Raw genomic sequence first — 19,016 nt, 5'->3', positions numbered from 1 at the left:
CATCAAAGCTTTCTATTGAAATTTTTTCAGATATTCCCTTACTTTGTTCCTACCATATTTTGAATTTAATAGATTTCAAATTCGAGCCATTTTAACGCTACAACTACTGTTTCCGTTAATCGTTGAATATTATTTTTTAAATGTTACTTATATTTATGTCTATGTCATGCTACTTTATAATAATTATTTTATTATACTTTATTATAGTCATTTCACATTACAGAGTGGTAATTCTAGTATCAGGTAGCTTTTATCAACGAATTCCTGAGATTTAATTTAAAGTAAATAATCTTATGCAATTTGTAGAATTTCTCTTTGGTACAAACATGAGATTTTTTACTAGAAATCGTTCGAATTGTCAAGAATTTCAATTTCAAAGCAACAAAGCATCAAAGGAATGCTATTCATAGACCTAGTATCTCCCAGCTTACTTGTGGAACAATTTAACGCAAGTGAACAGAGTCACGTAAGATATGCAAGTTTCCTTGGTTCATTGAATTCATCAAACATTCCTATTTTTAGGAATTATCAAAAGGGTACTTTTCTTAAAATGTTTATTCACTTTACATCGGGTACAACTTCAGAAACATGAATAGAACGGTGATACAAGATCGATCTTTCAAATCCGACTCTTCAATGGGACCTTTTGTACAGACCACGTGTAAAAGCAACCTTTTAAACTTCGTTTTAAAGCATCTTCATTGTTTGGAAAAAAATTAAACCATTGAAAACTCGAACTTTTTGTTTAATCTCAATATATTTAACTTGTCATTCGATTATATAGAAAAATTCAATAAACAATCTTGTTACTTTATTTGACAGCTATTATTATACAATTATCGAAGAAATTCTAAATACATTTTCAATTTATGGTCCCGTTGGGAAAATTAAATATTTCCAATTATTTTTCTTCTTACTGTCATTTATTAGAATAAATTTGGGTTAAAATAACGATTTTTTTTTTATTTTCATCGTCTTTCGGTCCTATCAAAGAAATGGAAAGAAAATGTTGAAAGTTTTCAGTTCAGCCTAACCAACACGTTCGCTCGTTTCTTAATTTAATACTTCAAGTAATCTTCGATATTCGTTTCATTCAATTATTGCAAGCCTGATCGTAATTCTGGTTTCAATTCTGATTCCACTGTGCACAAAGCTTTATTCCTGCATACAGTCGAGGAAACGGTACGGGCATAGAGCTATGCACAGTCGGATACACTCTTATCCTTCTTTTGTGCTCTGTCACAAGAGAGAAAACGCCGCGTATCACGCGACAGACCAGTGAATCGTTCATCAGACACGTTCTCTATAGTATGAACGCCGAACTGGTGAAACGACGAACTAGGCAACCGTTTTCCATCGAAGATTAACTTTTCTGTAATTATTGCACCCATTATCCTTATTTAAAAGCTAATAAATTAAAAGCTTTCTTCCTGTTGGAAGCTATGATCGCTTCACGGAAGGGTGATTTATATTCCTTAGAATTTCTATAGCTATTTTTATATTTGTTTTTTTATAAAACAAACACTGATACTCGATTATTAAATAATAGGAGATGTGATAAAATAAATAAAATTTAAAAGCAGATAAAAAAATTCTATATTCTACTGCTACATGTTGATCAAAAATTTCTAAGACAAAGTTCATAAATTTTCAAGCATAGTAGAAAGAAACTAGAAGATAAAGTAAAATCGCCAGAACTTTGTTGGAATTTCCGGAAGTTTGGCTGGGCGCAAGCTACCTGGCCACGGTGTCAGAAAATAACTCGAAGCGAACCAGCTGCTAACATTTACGCAGTGAATTACTCTGCCGATAAAACAACTTACGATATTCCTTGGTCGCGAAGCTGATCCGTATCGTTTTCCAGAAATAAGAGAGAAATGTTTCCCTACGGTTGGCTAATGTTATCCTGTATCGAGAACTTGGTTTGTTTCGTCACATTGCGATTTGACCAGAAAATTGTTCAATCGTTTGACCAAACTAGGATCATGCAACAGTATTGCTTACTGAATAAAAAGGAGAAAGACGATTAGAATTTTGTTTGGAGAAATATTACACTTCTTTATGTATTCTACTAGTTTCTTTTTTAATTATTTAAAGAAGTAACGATACATATTCAGTGCTCTAGATCTATTTCATTTTATTTTATTTGTCGTATTTTATATTTATACGAATAAATGCTCGTGTATGTTCCAATGATAATTTACACGATTTTGAGTTTTCCTAAAAATTTACAATTTTTAAACGGGTGGAGCATGTGTTATCTTGCTACGCAACCTCTTGACCCGTAGTCAAGAGCGCTATTTTATCGGTGCATTTATGCGAGACATTTAATATGCAAGTTTTAATTTTATACGACCATTGTGTGCTTCGATTCGCTGCTCTTCAATGCGTCGCACTCGAATTATTTAACAGTTGGAAAAAGTTCTGTGAAACGCTGGGCAAGTATCATGTTATTTGTGCTTATTCCATGCGTACGAGTCGAGACGATCGTCGGTTTATTATTATTACATGTTTTAAATTCTCCACAGGTATGTTAAAGTGGATGAAAGATTGAAAGATAGAAAATTATATTATTTTATGGATAGATATGTTTTCTTAACGAATCTTGAAAACTTGAAATTACAAAAGTTTCAAAGGATCCGAATATTTTAATCCTAAAGTTCTCCTATTTTCAAACTTCCGAATTTTTTATCTTTTTAATTTGTTAATTTTCATGCCCCTGAATTTTCAAATCTCTAATATTATATTAATATTATATAATAATTAATAACAAACACTAAAAATACAGTAGATATTTTGTACACGGTTCTAAATAATCGTTTCGACATGATGTTTGAAAACTTGAAGCAATGAGCGGTGTATTAAGCGATTGCACGCGAAGCAAAGTTTTTCGAAAAGCAATTTCGTTAGTGCTTTCTACAGTTAACGAAGCTGTCGCAAACATGTTTGTCGCGGCGGAAGTTTACATGAAAAAGGTAGAATAAAGGTAAATGCAAATGCGCTCTCCGAAGGATACTTATTTACGAACAAAATATATATCATGAACTTTAAATCATTGTGCTGTTTTATAGACTGAAGTAGCGCAATTTCTCGCTCCAACTTTCCACCATTAATATTCTTCTTACTTTAATCTGAAATTACTAACTAATAAACAACACGTTTAGTGGCTCACAGAACTCTCCCCTACTTTTCTTTTAAAGCCAATATTAACATTCTATAGCCACCTGAGTACACCTTAGTTTATTACATTTACTTCCCAACAAACTCAACCCTTTACTATACTGTATATCATTTATACATTCGTTTACCATTACACAAGCAACAACAAACCTCTACAAACATCGTCCCACAACAGGAACCACATCGTCTCACTTCGATCAGCGCTATCCCACAAGGGTTTCTTCACAAAGGAAAATCATGAAATACAAGGGAAAAAAGCTGATATCTATACGTCCACATGGACATTATCATGCAACCCCTGTACGCGATCAGCGATGCAGGGATCAACTTCCGCGCAGCCCTTGCTTCGCAAGATGAAAGCGCTTCGATCTTGCTTCCACTCGTTGAGCTCCTAAGGGTGCGAGAGCAAGGGTGCCGTGTCGTCGACCTTGTTGTTTGTTAAACCATAGACCATCGACCATCGACAGACATGCATTTTATAATTCAGTCTAGTTTTTATTAAGTAGGTATCGTTGAATCTAAATTTTCATGCTCGAAGAGCCATATCTTTAATTTTTCTTAGATTACGCTTTTTTTATTCTTCTATGCGGAATTTTATTGGTCATTGTTCCATATTGATTTTAATAGAAATTAGGAAGATTCTGAGCTATTTACTGCTAGACCACGGACGTTTATGAAAGTTTATTCTTTATGGAAACAACTTGACAGGAATTTCCCTCCCTTATTTTTATATCTATAATTAAATGTTATAACAAGTTCTGTATTTATTTTAGATGTTTTATACGCAATGGTTACAGGAAGTATTTGTACACCATTGTATATAATACACATTATAGCATTTCCATAGTATTCTATTGAGAGCAAGTATGTTAAATTTCATACCATTCTTCAGTGCTTTCAAATAACAAGAGTTTAATACTACGAAAGTGAAATATGGAATTGATAAGAAAACGCTTCAATGGGAAATAATGATATGCACATTTGTACAGGCATTTACCTGTATTTCCTGTATAGTCGCTGTGTTAGTGAATTCTTTTTACTTTAGTGATTTCTTTTTCTCTGTTAGATTATATTACAAATGTTCAGAGTCGAGTATTTAAAACTTGCTTCAATGAAGATAAAGGTTCGTCAATTTATCTGCAGCAGGTAAATTTCTCAATCAATCAAATCGTGGCCCAAGTGAAATTCACATTTTTAATTTTCTAAGCAAACAACTCGTGACAAATTCGAAGTACACGAAACATAACGCGTAGCTTCGAAATCCACTCGGTCTGTAGAATTTAAAGGCTGCTTTCAGTGCCGACACCATAGCGACAGCCTGTAAACACGATCAGATTGAAATCGGTGATAAAATCTGGAATTCCAAGCGCCACGAAAACGTGGATGCTCCGTTCTTTCGTAAAACGAGTCGTCGACCGACGAGACAAAGTAGCTGACAACGTCTATACGGAGGTAGTTGACATTTACGAGGGGTGTCTGGTGCAGAATTGTGTTCGAGGGAAGCAGATTCTTGCGGAGAAGTCAGCAGAAAGTTTCCGATTACTCGGACCGTGGTCGAAGCGGTAAATACTGGGAACAGAGCTGATTTTGTGAATAGAGCAAAGTATTCAAACATAAATGAAACTGTCGAAAATGACATAGAGCCATGTTTGGTGGTTTTTCGCTTGATTAAAAATTACTGTGACGAGGTTAGGAAGAATTTTTGATGTTTAAAGTTCTGGTTCAACGTTATACGGGACTTAAAATGTTTCCTTTGTACAGTCGCAAATGTATGATATTTATCCCATTTATAGAAATATTTACTTCTGACAATTTAACTGAAATTACTTGTTGTTCACACATCTCAGATATATTTTTGCCTAAAGTTATACGTGTTCTTTGAATTCATATCATAGTTATTTATTAATATCTTATTGGTTTAAAAATGTACAGCGCGTATCTTCTATGAGTTAAAACAAAATATTACTATAATATTTATATGTTTGTAATTATATATCATAGCCGTACAATATATCAATTTTTGAATTTTACATATCTAACACTGAACTCTTTCCACTGAAATCTAAATCAACAAAGTTTCATTCATTATTTTCTTGTAATTCTAGCAAATAGTTTCTACAAACATCCGTTATGTTTCTTGTAATGTTAACAGCGAATAGATATCATCTATTTAATGTAAAATTGCAAAACTGTAAAGGAGAAGCCTCTAATCTACAACCTGTAGCTTGTTAATTCGTTATTATCAATTGCTAACTTATTATGTAGAGGACTTTTCAATATTACAATATTATACAATTATGACTTTATATAACATAGTATAATACTTGTACATAATCAAAAGGTTTCTTAATATTTCAAAACAGCCAATGCACATTATAGTCCATAGTCATTTATCTTTCTACCATTTATGCTCTAATATTTTTACTGAAATCAAATCCACGTGCACCTGGATCGTCCAATTATTCCAAACATTGCTTCTTCTAGAAGCTTTATAGCTCATGATTTAATAGAGCGAGCCTAAACCATCATTTCCAATACGAATTCTAGGAGAATGTTTTGGCACCGTTGGAGATTCGCTTCGCTCCGAATTAACTTCTTGGAAAGTATATGTAAAACGATCGCGAAGTATTTCTTCTCTTATTAGATCTCGAATCTGTATAGACGTGACCTAAATTCCGCCACGAATTCGGACGTTCCTTCGCGAATGAAACAATCGTATCTCGATGAGATCGCGTATCCTCGCCGGGAATCGGAAATTACGCGTACTTCAAACGATTAGGATCAAATCTACAGTGGGTTTTCAACTATTAAGGCATCTCTCGAGAAATTTCCACGCTTCTTCTTAGCAGAAGTGCGATACCAGCCAAAGGATCGTTTCAATTTCAGAGTTGATCAGAAATTATAGGGTTGAAGATGAGCTGTTGCGAAAGTGCTGAACACGCTTGCCAAGGAGTAAGGAACTGTCGTTAGAAGTTTGCGATTATGGTAATGCAGGGAATCTGGTTTCGCTTGGTTTGGAACATTCGAATATTTGATAAGATGTGTTTTATCGGCGGCTTTCGTGAGAAAGAATTTTTAAGCTTCAAACGTATATTTCTATGACTTACATAGAACCACTGTGTTTTCTTCGTTACAAGGAAATTTTGATTTATAATTAATTAAAACAGAGGAAAATTTTCCTGTGAAACTTTTGAACAAGCAACTCAAAAAGCTCGATAAACTTGGCCTGTGAATAATAAGAATATAGGTAGTTTATTAATAATTAATAAGTACTAATAACTAAAGTAATTTATGTAGCTTATTTCTTTTCGTTAAACACTCTACTTTTCGCTGATGTTATATTTTAGTCTGAATCTTTTAGTCTAATATTTTATCTTTTCATCTTCAATATTACTTTCAATGTACAATATACAATACACTGTATTTACACTATACACTAGTGCAATACATTATAACATATTCCAACGTGAAACTTCTTATAAATAAACCAAACAATCTCATACTACATTGTTCAATTAATTATTTCCAATTCAACTACTATATTACAACTCCTGCTTTTCTCATTTTGATCTACTTTTATTTATAACAACAATTTTTTACTTTTATTCATTGGGTTTACCGAAAATCTTAATTATCATCGCGACGCAGAAGGCGTCGAAGTGCGCAAGCATCATCAACGTTCACGAGGCAGTGGCTCGATTACGCGATTGCCCTCGGACGTGATTACGCGGTCTGCAATTAATTAACGACCTCTCCGTGAAACGCGTGCCGGCTATTAAATTATGAGGACGTCGCGCGGATCGTCCAGCCAACCCGAAATTTCCAACTGGAACGTGACGTTGTTCCCTCGACGCGACTAACAGGATGGTTCCCGCGCCCGTAAACCGAAAACAAGACCATAATTCAAGTATCTAGAATATCCTGACGTGGCAGCCTGATCGAACAGATTCGAAAACATCTACATTCGCTGATCCGCGAAAATGCTTGAAAACTTGCTATAGAAAATTTGTATGCCCATGTCGTACGTGTTACACAGAACAGTTTATGGAAGAAGTACACTTCTTAAGATATTAGAATTGCATACATTAACTCTAGAAATATCAACCTGTCATGCATATCTACATAGATGTGTTAATGTACAAATAATTGTAATTAAAATATGATAAAAATAAATGCATACGTATAATGCCTTAATATATAAAATAATATATAATATATGATATGTAATATATAAAATAATATATAAATATATATGATATATATAAAAATAATATATAATATATAATATATAATGATATAATATATAATATATGATATATAATATATATTAACTGTTATTAAGACATTATACGTATGCATTTATTTTTATCATATCTTAATTATAATTATTTGTATATTAACATATTTATATAAATATGCATGATAGGTTGATATTTAATATATATAATATATATTAATATATAATATATATAGTATATGATATATAATATATATTAACTGTTATTAAGACATTATACGTATGCATTTATTTTTATCATATTTTAATTACAATTATTTATACATTAACATATTTATGTAGATATGCATGACAGGTTGATATTTCTGGAGTTAATGTATGCAATTCTAATATCTTAAGAAGTATACTAGAAAATTCACGTTTGTAATTTCATATTCATAATCTGTATCATATGCTTGGCAACTCGGAAATTTCAAATTTGCTTTTACTGAGTAGAAGTTCTACTTTGTGTTTCTATTTCTATCGTGTAAAACGTATTATATATGCTATAATGTATATTTATGATTTTGTCAATTTTGCGTCAAAGGGCAAAATTATTATCTACGCAGCTACTAACCTGATCTCATTTTTTTGTCATTTGGCTCATCTTCGATTGTTTTGTAACGCTACAAGTGGAAGGTTGTTTTTCTTTCACGAATAATGACATATCTCTTGAGTTAAGTCAATCTTGTAACGTCGTTGAAATGATTCATGAAGATTTCCTCGTAAATTTCAAAAAACCGTTCCTCTAAAATTTATGGATTTTTTGAGTTGTACCGCTGTTAATGTCAAACAGCAATAAATAGACATTCTGTTAAAAATGAAAGGTATCTTAAGATTTCTTCATTTTCGACGAGTATAAGTGAAATCTTCTCACTCGTAAGAACAAATTTCAATGATCATTTATCTTCTTCTCATCCCTTCAACGCTACAACAAAAGAGTGCAAACTTGAAATGAACATACCAAACTTTTTAAATTCAAAAATAAAGAAACAAGCCGAAGGAAGAAAATAATAAAAGACGAGCAAACAAGAAAAAGAAACTACCGAAACAAAAATTATCCTGCTCCTAATTAAATACACTTCTCGTTCTTAAATTTCTACCGCATACGATAACGCAAAAAGTTTGAGATACAGCCTCTAATTAGCCCAAGCTGTTACAAATGTTCACGCAGGAAATTGCTATGAACTTTTCGTACGACCGAAATTCGTTATTAAAGGATGTTAATTCGTTTTTATCTAGCCTTCAGTTGCAGCTTTGTTCTCCGTCTTTCATCTGCTTAATTAACCTTCCCTTACATGTCCAACCCTGACAAACGGATTAAATGTAGAAAATCCAACCCAAGAAAAAAGAAAAAAAGAAAGGATGTAACCGCCGACGGCGTTAATTTCGTTGTGTTGAAAATGCTTCTAAGGGAACCAGCTTTTTTTCCGCGTTTATTAACGCTGGATACACAGGATCTGGCCTGCCTCGAATTTAACTCGCTCGTTTACCTCCCTCTTTGACCAGTTTTACTTTTTTCACAAGTATACGATTCATTTGTCTAATTACGCATCGATTGCGTTTTCTTCGTGTTCATACAGAATATAATTTGACTATCGTTTTATGAATGTAAATGAAAATCGTGGAAGATATACTCGAACTAAAAAACATTTTGTTTCTTATTCTTCTTATTTTTCTTTATATAATAGAAAGATTATAGCATTATTTTATTCAAATGGTATATAGACGCATGATTTACAGAATTTCGCTTCACTGAAAAATGTTTTATTATTTTTATTATTATTTACTTTATTCTTGTTTATATATAGAAAAGATTATAATATTGTTTTATTTAAATTGTATACAGACGCCCTGTAAAATGCTTTCGTTTCTTTTAGTTTATATCATTTTTACAACCGATTGGATATCATACGAAAATCAAATGTGTAACGATCAAGGCAAAAAGTTTGTCTTTTTATATTTATCGCTTGATAGATTTAAAAATCAAAACATATTCGTCACTAAATCTTCATATGTAATATTCATAGCTATTCGTCAGTAGTCGTATGTCGTGATGTTTGCACGTCCTACACTTTTACAAAAATCGCAGTCGATGTTTTATGTAAACATCACGATACGAAACAGCAGCGAATTCCTGTTCGATTGCATCAATATAATCGTTGTTAAACGTGAAATATCCCATTGAATGGCTATCCTTTCTATCACGAAGCACTAAATTTATCTGAAGCCGATAGCTGTGCACTTACTGTTATTTCCCAGGTGTGCCATTCATCATCTGCGTTCTCTCCTAATTCAGATATGCAAGATGTTTCGAAATATTAGTGCGTTACAGATGAATCTTTATAAAACTTTCAAGGTTTGTTTTTTAATTTAAAAAAAGAATTAAAATAATAGTAACTAAATCAATAATATCTCATGAATTTATTCAATTTATTTGATTTCTATGTAACTATGTAACAACTATATAATATATACTTTTTTGTAATCTTCGATTAAAATTTTCAATTAATCATTGTCGATCGTTTTTCGATCTTTTCTACTTATTACTTTTAATCAATAATTCTGATTTTACACGTTTATGAAACCGACCATTTCATATATAACAATCTATTAGTATTTAAATCTCTCGAGTTTAATCGGCTGATCGAAGCTTACACTCTTAGCAGAAATTATATATTTCGACGTACAAGTGCTTCTGGAAGCTTGATTCGTACTTGTTGGTCGAAATTACGTTTAATTAAAAATTATATTTCTCGCGTTATATACAGTCGAAATTATGCTTTCTGAATTACGCGCGACTACAGTATATAATGTCCGTAATCTTTTGTAGTAGCTGTGATTTTAGCTCCACTCGAACATTAAATTATTTTGGTGTCCACGATGTTGAATATTCATACGAAACACTGTAATTTTCATTATAATTCAGTAGAATATTTGATGAAAGAATCCTATTAAAAATACTTTTCCAACTTTTGAGTAATACACGTAGATAACCTACCTAATTGGATTATTTCATTAACTCTTCTTTAACATGAAAAACCTCTTATATTCGTTTAACCACCAATTTCTCTGCGAAATAAAAAAATATATAGAAAGAAGACAAGATCTTCAAAACCACATTTCGTATGATATTTTCATGACACAAGAAATTTCTAACATCGTACCTTTACACATTTATGGCACAAAAATTGACGTTTTCTAAACGTTTCGTCGCATTTGGAAAATATTATATATTTAAAGATCAAATCGATTCGCATAATATACACCAGAAGGATCAACGAATCGATATTTTCTTTACAGCCAGCAGACAAATATTCAACGAAATGTCGGTGAATTTGCTTCGAATAATTCGCATGCGTCAGAACGGAAACAGCACGAGTCCCATCGCATTGGCCCTTCCGTTTGTTTCAAGTAATCCGCAAAAACACGATGGAAAAAGGAGCAAATAGTGAACAACGTTAAGCGTGTTTATACGTTGGCACAAAAATGAAACGGATCTCTGTAAGGTTTCATTGACTGTGAGGGGTCTCGTTATCGCGTTTTTCTGATATTTTTGTCCGTTTTTACACACAGCCGAACCATTGAATCTCCCGCCCATTTTGCTCGCCTTTTCCCTTGCCTCATTTTGTATTCCTTTGTTCCTCTGATAGGCTGTGTACACATAGCTGTGGCTAATGAATTTCGTTTTTATGTCACCCGAGTAGAACCTTTAGAATATGTCAGTTTGTTTGAATTTTTGTAACTTGAAAAGAGAATATATTTCTATGATGAAATTGCAACTTCCTCGCATTTATAGCGAGCCACCGAAATATTCGTAACTGTCTCAATTGCCGAGTTTTAATAGTTAATATTTTCTTACAGTATTTTTTCCTTAAATTATTCGATATATTATTATTGATAAAAATCTTGAAACTTCCATTGGAAAGAAGTATTAATCGCTCAAAAGCGATAAATTGAAATGGATACGAGAACCTTTGTAATTCACTGCATTTGTTCCAATTTTGCTGAAAGTTTGGAAAATTCGAAGGAAGATGTTTCGAACACATATGACAATAAATTTACCATGATCTTAAATAAAATATTTGCCTTATATTGAATTATTAGAGTAGCGGTTCTTGACGTGTGTTTCGCGCATCTCTGGAGTCTAGGAAATGTTCAGTACATATAACTCATTATTGTATTATTGAAGTAAAAAATATTTGGTACGTGTATTAATTAATTTATTTATAATTTCTTCTCTACAAATTTGATGTTTGTTGATGAACAGTTGACGAGTGTTTTAAATATAATTTGCATATTTGGCACATTACGGATTCAAATTTTGAGTTAAATCTTCGGGTTTCGCGACAATAAAAAATTATTTAAAGAAGGTCCGTGATAAACAAAAGGTTATGAACCGCTGTATTAGAGCGATAAAAGTGTCCTTTATACACGGCAAATATTTATGGGCGATGTTATGTAAAACCTGTTTCATGGGTTTAACATTTACGATTTATTGCTGCAATACATTGATACGTAAGTTACATTATTCAATAGGTATAATAATTGTCTGTAACGTTAAATACTACCAGCGTAGGAGGTCAATATCTTTATATTTATTAACGATTCAATATGATTCATGTAAACTATCGTCATATAAATTCGTATTATACGCATCAATAAAACAAGCCATAAAATAACTCTTTCAAAGATTAATCGAATCGTTAGAAAAGACATAAATATAATTAAAAATCATTCTCTTTATTACAATATTATGTTAAGAGTGTACAAATTATTTCTTGAATTAGATCTCGAATCCAAATAGCGGTCAAAATTATTTCCAAAAGCTATTTTCATCTATCTTATCTATTTTTCTTTGTTATCAATTTTTAACATCAAGGTTTAACATCAAGCTACCAAATAAAAAATAATAAACCGCGTTACTCAATTATATTGTCCACACGTGTTACATTCAACATTTTTCCCAAATGTTAAACTATCAAACAGCCCATCAGTTCGATTTCTATCCTTCAACCCCTGTTCGTATCGTTCGACTGATCCATTCACGAGCCAAGTGCTACACATGCTCACTAATACTCATATATTCTACACTCATCCGAAGCGACATATAGCGGCCACTTTCGATCTCCCATCGGTTTTCCAAACAGCCCACTCATCAAAGGTTTCCATCCTCGCTTTTAGCCCGTTTCAAACAAATTTTAATCGAATGCCAAAAAGAGGCGAAGTACTCGTCAACTCGTAATACAAATAAAATTGGCAGAAGCAAAGGCTGAGGAACAGGAACAAAAGTGAAAAACTGTAGAGGAGCAAATGAATCGAGGAAAAAGGAAGAACAAACGAAATCCGAGACGTGGTAAAGGAAGGGATGATAAAAAAGCCAGAAAGAGAGAAAAGAGAGGAGAGAAGAGGAAATTAAGAGAGAAAGAGAGAGAGAGAATAAAGGAGAAGAAAAAAGGTAGAACGAAGTACACGCATCGGTATACGCGTCGTTCTGCGAGCAACATATTTTCCAAGCCGATACGCTTTTTCCCTCGCCCTTTTTGAAACGCGCACGCCACCCTGTGCGCCACCCCTCTCTCTGCTCTGCTCTGCTTGCCGCCGGTTTCCCTTTCTCCCGCGGCATCCAACCTCCTCGCTGCCTCTGGAAATAGTCGCCACAAAGCGATTCCCTGTGCTCCGTGTGTTCCGCACGATTATCAAGCTACCGAGTGCCGCTCGGTTCGTCCTCGCGTCCCGCCGACGCGTTATCGCGACACGTGCTTCCGGCCGATTCGTGGAAAACCACGGACCGTTCGTTTAACAACAGTTTTCCGTATCGAGCAAAGAGAACGGACCTCATCTGCGCGCGCTAATTGCGGATTTATTGCTACAGCAAATAAGCGAGGATCAGGGTTGTTTAAAAGTGAGGGAGAGTGTGGCGTGTTCTGCTGTTGTTGGTTTTAGGGGAGGAAGTTCATCGAGATTGTGCTTTTTTTATTGTTTCGTCCAAGTTGGAGATCAAGGTGGTGGGAAAGTTTGTTTGGAAAACTGTGAGGGGTAGGTAGCATGGAAATTTAAGGTGACGTTTAATCGTGGTAATTGGAGTTGAATGAAGGAAAATGTGTTTACTGGGCTTGTATTTGTGGAGTAATTGAACGTATAGGTGGTGGTGAACTTTGAATCTGTGAAAAAATGTGATATAATATATTGTATTGTTTGAAATAAAATGTAATGTGTCAAAAAGCACAGTTGAAGGGAGATGTGTTTTTGACATAGGTGAAGATAGATAATGGGAAAGTCTGATTAAAGAAGCAGAGATCTATGAAATGCAGTATGAATATTTCAGATAGAGTATAATCGTGGTAGAAAAAGCCTGACGATTATAGTGCAGTTGAGGAAGATACGTTGATCGGGGTTACATTTGTAAATTAATTAAAAATGTAGCTTACACAAAAATTTCTTTGACAGAAGAAGAGTTTAACTCTTCATAGTTTTTTTGTTCGCAATATATTATACTATCGATTATAACTTTTCATCCCAAGTAGAGAAATATAAATTAACAAGTGTAACGACAACTTCTATGATAAAATACTTTAAATATATGTAGATATAAAAGTACGTAATTGTATGACGTTATCGAGGGTAAAATGGGGTGTGATTGTGTTTTGAGAGATTTTTACAGCTGTGGTTAAATAGAAAGTTAATTAAAGCTGCTTTTATGAAAAAAAAAAACTGGAAGTCGAGGTACTCTAAGAGGAAAAATAAATGGTTTGTGTAACGTTGCATAAAATTAATTCTACAGGGAATTGCAATTATGATCGAATTTAATTCAAGTTTAGCGAGAATGTACCTACATCGATTTTCTATTCTTTTATTTTTTGAATATCAAATTTTGCTAAATTCAGACAATTCCGAGAAATGATAGAAATTGCATTGTAACTCATATTGAAAATATGAGTCATATCTAAAAGCAATATCTTTGTGTTTCATAAATTATGTTATCGATTGATATCTATAACTCAGTAAGTTCGAAGTATTATAATCTGTTTTCTTCGAAAATTGTTCATTCTTTCATATAAAAGACAATTTTCTAATCGTTTATTTCTCTCGTATACACACAGATATAACCTTTTTATTATTATCGAAATTGTTTAAGTGATTCAATAGGTTAGAAAAAAAAAATTACACCGAAGTTTCTACTACATTAGCTTTACAATTAATTATTTCTGAAAGGTGGTTGTTCTATTTCTACACAGGAAAAGTAGATATTAGTGAGCGATATAAAAATCATTAACACTATCTTTCGACCATATGTGGGTCACGCCAGTCTTCAGAAATTTATGATTCTCATGTGGTTCATAGAGCTTTGTGACTGTTTACAATTCAGAGTCAACAATTCAAAATATCTTTAACACGTAACACCTTCACACTCAAAAAATACGTAACAGGATAAAATAATTATAACTTGAATATAAGAAACAGAATCTTTGTTAATTCTAGTGAAAAATCTTAAACTATGTATCTGTGTAGATCCTTCCAATCAGTTTCTATTAAACTGATTTATCAATCTTATAAATCCCAAAGAAAGTTTTCGTACACACCCCCTACATTTTCTAAAACGACGCTTCTTCTATATTAATTTTTGTTTTTAAAAGGGAAATACTTTGGTAAATCATTTTATTATTAAAATTCTAAAAACGCTAGAACGTGACTTTTTCTGATTGCCAGCATTCAATTCGCTAGCATCCATTGTCGATCCACCGTTCGTCTTCGATCACCAGAAACGATGCAATATCCCTCTGCAGCCATTCGTGACGCGTCGTTTTAATTACCACGTCGCGTTCGATCATTCTTTGCGAACACAAACCATCCTGCACCATGATCATGCCAATATGCTAGCCACATGCTTGAAACTAACCACCTACATGTAGACTAAACTGGGTGCTTCGAAACTTTGTAACGAGCCTTACAAGCAATAGCCTATGATTTATCGCGCGATCGACCTCACAGGAGATTGACAAGAAATCGCGATCTGAAATTCCAAGTTGCAAGTTCTTGCGCATCTAACATAAGCTTAAGGATCCACACGATCATCCTCCCGTGATAAAATGATGATTTATAACCGTGGTGACCGAGCATGCGTGCAAACCAAGTGTGGTGTCGTCGTCGTTTCCTCGAATTCGCGATAGACACCGGCGAGTAATCGCGATTTGTTAACGCACCGGTCAGCACCACGTGCGCTGATAGAATTCTGATCGACAGCGGGACGACGATAGAGAAGTCGTTTCTGCATTGGTTCGTCATTGGTTCCGAGTTCTATAGATACAATGGGAAGGAAATAAGAGAAAACGGAAGAAAATTACGCGAGAAGATAATTGTGCTAAGTGAAAGAATTTATTATAATACAATAAATAACTGAACAAATAATAGTTAACAAATTAATTAGTGTAATTAAAAATATAGGTATAGAGTTACCGCGAAGAGATCAGAAGAGAAAGTCAGATATAAAGGGTGAGTTCCAAAAATTGTACTGAATATAATTCTGCTAAAGCTAACAACCGATAAAATCTTTCAGAATATTCAAAAATGGAGAAAATTTTAAAATAACGTTTTTCTATTAGTCTAAACGTAACATTCTATTAGTTAATAATGATAAAGAATTCGGCCCTGAAGGAATTAAATTCACTTTAATTTTGTACGATACGTGATGACCCCAATCATTGTTGATAATGTAGGTTACGTACATATATCTTTAACGAGCATATAAGAATCGTCGGTGGAAAGTGTCGGACTGTCTTTCCTGTCTCGCGACCCTTCGTCGAACGGGACAAAGCGAACACTAATGTGGCGTAAATGGAATCAAAACGGTTTCCACCCCTAAGCAACTACACCGAAGGGTGTTTGCGTCATTAATGTCAAGCCTCGACCGCTACGTGCAGAGGCGTTGCTCGATATTATACGATTTATAATTAATAGACAACCTGCACCTTACGTAATAACTCATGCCCGGTTCGTCTCATCGAGTTAAGTGTTTCAAATGTATAGAGTCGTGAAATTTTAATGCTCGTGGAAATAAATATATTCGGTTTAAAGACTGGTGCGTGTTCGTTTAATCGTTTTAGCAGATTAGAGCTCAGTTAGGAAGTATAAATTGGAAAACTATTACCCAATAGTTTATTAGCAAACTATTGTAATTAATGAAACTACTATGTAATTTTTGAAACTACTATGTTATGTCTTTTGTGAAATATAATTTATGAAATGAAAGTTAAATTCTCAAGAATATTCACTGAATGGAAATTTAATATATTTCCAATAATTTGATATATTTTCAATAACTTAAATAATCGTTGGATTGACAAACTGATTAAAATGAAGATTGAAATTTAGAATGTTATGCGTATGAGATATATAAAAGTGCTAGAAACAGCACATAATAATAACTAAACGAACTCTATTTTGCAATAAATATTAAATAATATATTTATAAATATATGTTATATAATTACACATTAGAATATAAAATTAGATATTATTAAGATCAGAATAAATATTAATATATATTAACATATATTATACTATGACTATCAACATTTCTATTATAACAGGTATTATAAGATATTATCAAAAATTAGATCGATCTTATTATTCACTTTAATTAATCTTCCTGTTATAATGAAGCTGTTGAAGAATCTCCCTGATCAGCTTCATAAATTCGAAAGTTGGAAAAAATGATTTAAAAATATTTTTACAGAAGTTTTTTAAAATCTTGGAATTTGCTCTTATATATATTAATTAATTGATTGATTATTTCTTGTATTAGTACTTTATATTTATATTTTAACATACATATATGTATATAATATACTCTAAATATTTTCGACTTTTTATTTTAAGATCTCTCTTGCAATATTTCTATTTCGTTTTTTGTACTGGAAATTCGATTATTTGAACACAATATTATTTTTACGTTTTACTCAGAGTCCAGCTTGATTTTCTTTAAATCGATCGAAACATTCATGACTTTTTCTCCAAAGCACAGTGCACACGGTGTACAATACAAGATTCGTAGAATATACTTTTTACAAGCAGAAAGGGTTTGGAACAAAACCTCTTTTTAGCTGGTTACCGTTAACGTATATAGTACGTGACTTTTACCTCTGACAGAGACAAAAAGTATAGTACAGGACCGTAAACGAAGTCAAAATGAAATCTACCCCTCGATGTTTTCCACTTTTTGTCTTTCGAGAGATCGTTCGCTCCGTTAATTACAGTCCTTTGTACCTCATCGCCTCGTTTGTACGAGTACGAAAGTTTGCTCCTGCGCCCAGTTACGGTTCAACAAATCCTTGTTTCTATCTCTATGGCTATACCTTTATGGCAATAGTTAACAATCAATATTCCGAACCATAACGCGAATATTTCAAATAAAAACGCACTTTCGTGCAATGGAATTTTATCCATTAAAATTTTTATTACTTGACGCGTCGCCCGCTAAAATAGAAAATTTGATCCTACTATACCGGTATACATACCAGCAGAGAAATATATAATATATATGGAGAATTTATTTACTATGAAACCATAAGTTAATGATAATATTTTAAAATATCTAATAATCATATTTAATTTTTTATCATAAAAAATTCCATTATGAATATAATATTTTACCATTTTTTAACACAGCCTTAATCACCCTTAACCTGATATAACTATAATAAGAATTCACAAAAAAGAAAGTCAACTACATAATCGCACTCACAATTAATAACAACTCATTCATATTTATAATCACAATAATAACGTGCATGAGGTAGTTTACTCGTAAACATAATCGTAATTCACAACAGTTCGTTCATAACCATAATCATAATCATAATCATAATCACGAATCGTCCAACTTTATAACAACACACGCATTCTTCATACTACATTATTATGGAAATTCTAGTACAGTAACATTTTAAGATTACGAATAAACGAATACGTTTCTTTTCATATTCGTCGCGAAAAGACTTGTGGAAACTAGCAATCAGATCGGACGCTCTGAAATTCATACGATATCTACCCCTGTGTGGTCAAAGGGTGGTTGCGTCGTTAATTTTTGCTGCGATTCCCCTGTACACAGTTACACATACGCAATATGGAGAACAGCGGCGCAATATAGAGAAGGAAGTTGCTATCAGAGCTCGCGATAGTCATCCAACGATAAAGAGCAAGCCGACTCGAATTTATTGAAGCGAACCGCGCACCGATAAACCTGTTTATCTGGAGAGAAGAGAAAAAGCTGGGATACTAATCACCAGTGGAAACTGAAGCTCCGATTTGATCACTCGGTTGAGTAATATCGCGCGATTTTGAGCTTTTGAAATTCACCTTTCATTTTGAGGGATGTTTGTAAATGGTTGCATCATTTAGAGGGTGGTTGGATGATTAATGACAATGGTACGGTCGTCAATATAGGATAGTTCTTTTTTTTTTTTTTTTTTTGTAAAGGTGTACGAACACGTATGTGTGTAATAAAAAAAAAAATGTTGCAAAAAATAGATATAGGATATAGAGTGACGGCAAGAGAAAA

At 33.0% G+C, this 19,016-nt stretch overlaps 1 protein-coding gene across 4 annotated transcripts in view; it reads left to right on the top strand.

Moving 5' to 3' along the window:
- The window catches only part of LOC139985350 (ras-related protein Rab-37), a 173,603-nt gene that overhangs the window by 120,850 nt on the left and 33,737 nt on the right, over positions 1-19,016 (top strand). The window contains exon 1 of one of the 4 annotated variants that reach the window (XM_071999733.1): positions 15,458-15,949. The exons of the other annotated variants lie outside the window; for them this stretch is intronic. The gene's annotated coding sequence lies outside the window, so the exon portion shown is untranslated. Of the gene's footprint in view, positions 1-15,457; positions 15,950-19,016 lie in introns of those variants that run through there. 4 annotated transcript variants of the gene reach the window in all.

Source organism: Bombus fervidus, chromosome 3, assembly GCF_041682495.2.
Source record: "Bombus fervidus isolate BK054 chromosome 3, iyBomFerv1, whole genome shotgun sequence".
In the NCBI taxonomy this organism is placed as follows: domain Eukaryota; kingdom Metazoa; phylum Arthropoda; class Insecta; order Hymenoptera; family Apidae; genus Bombus; species Bombus fervidus.
This window is presented reverse-complemented; position numbering and strand designations above follow the sequence as displayed.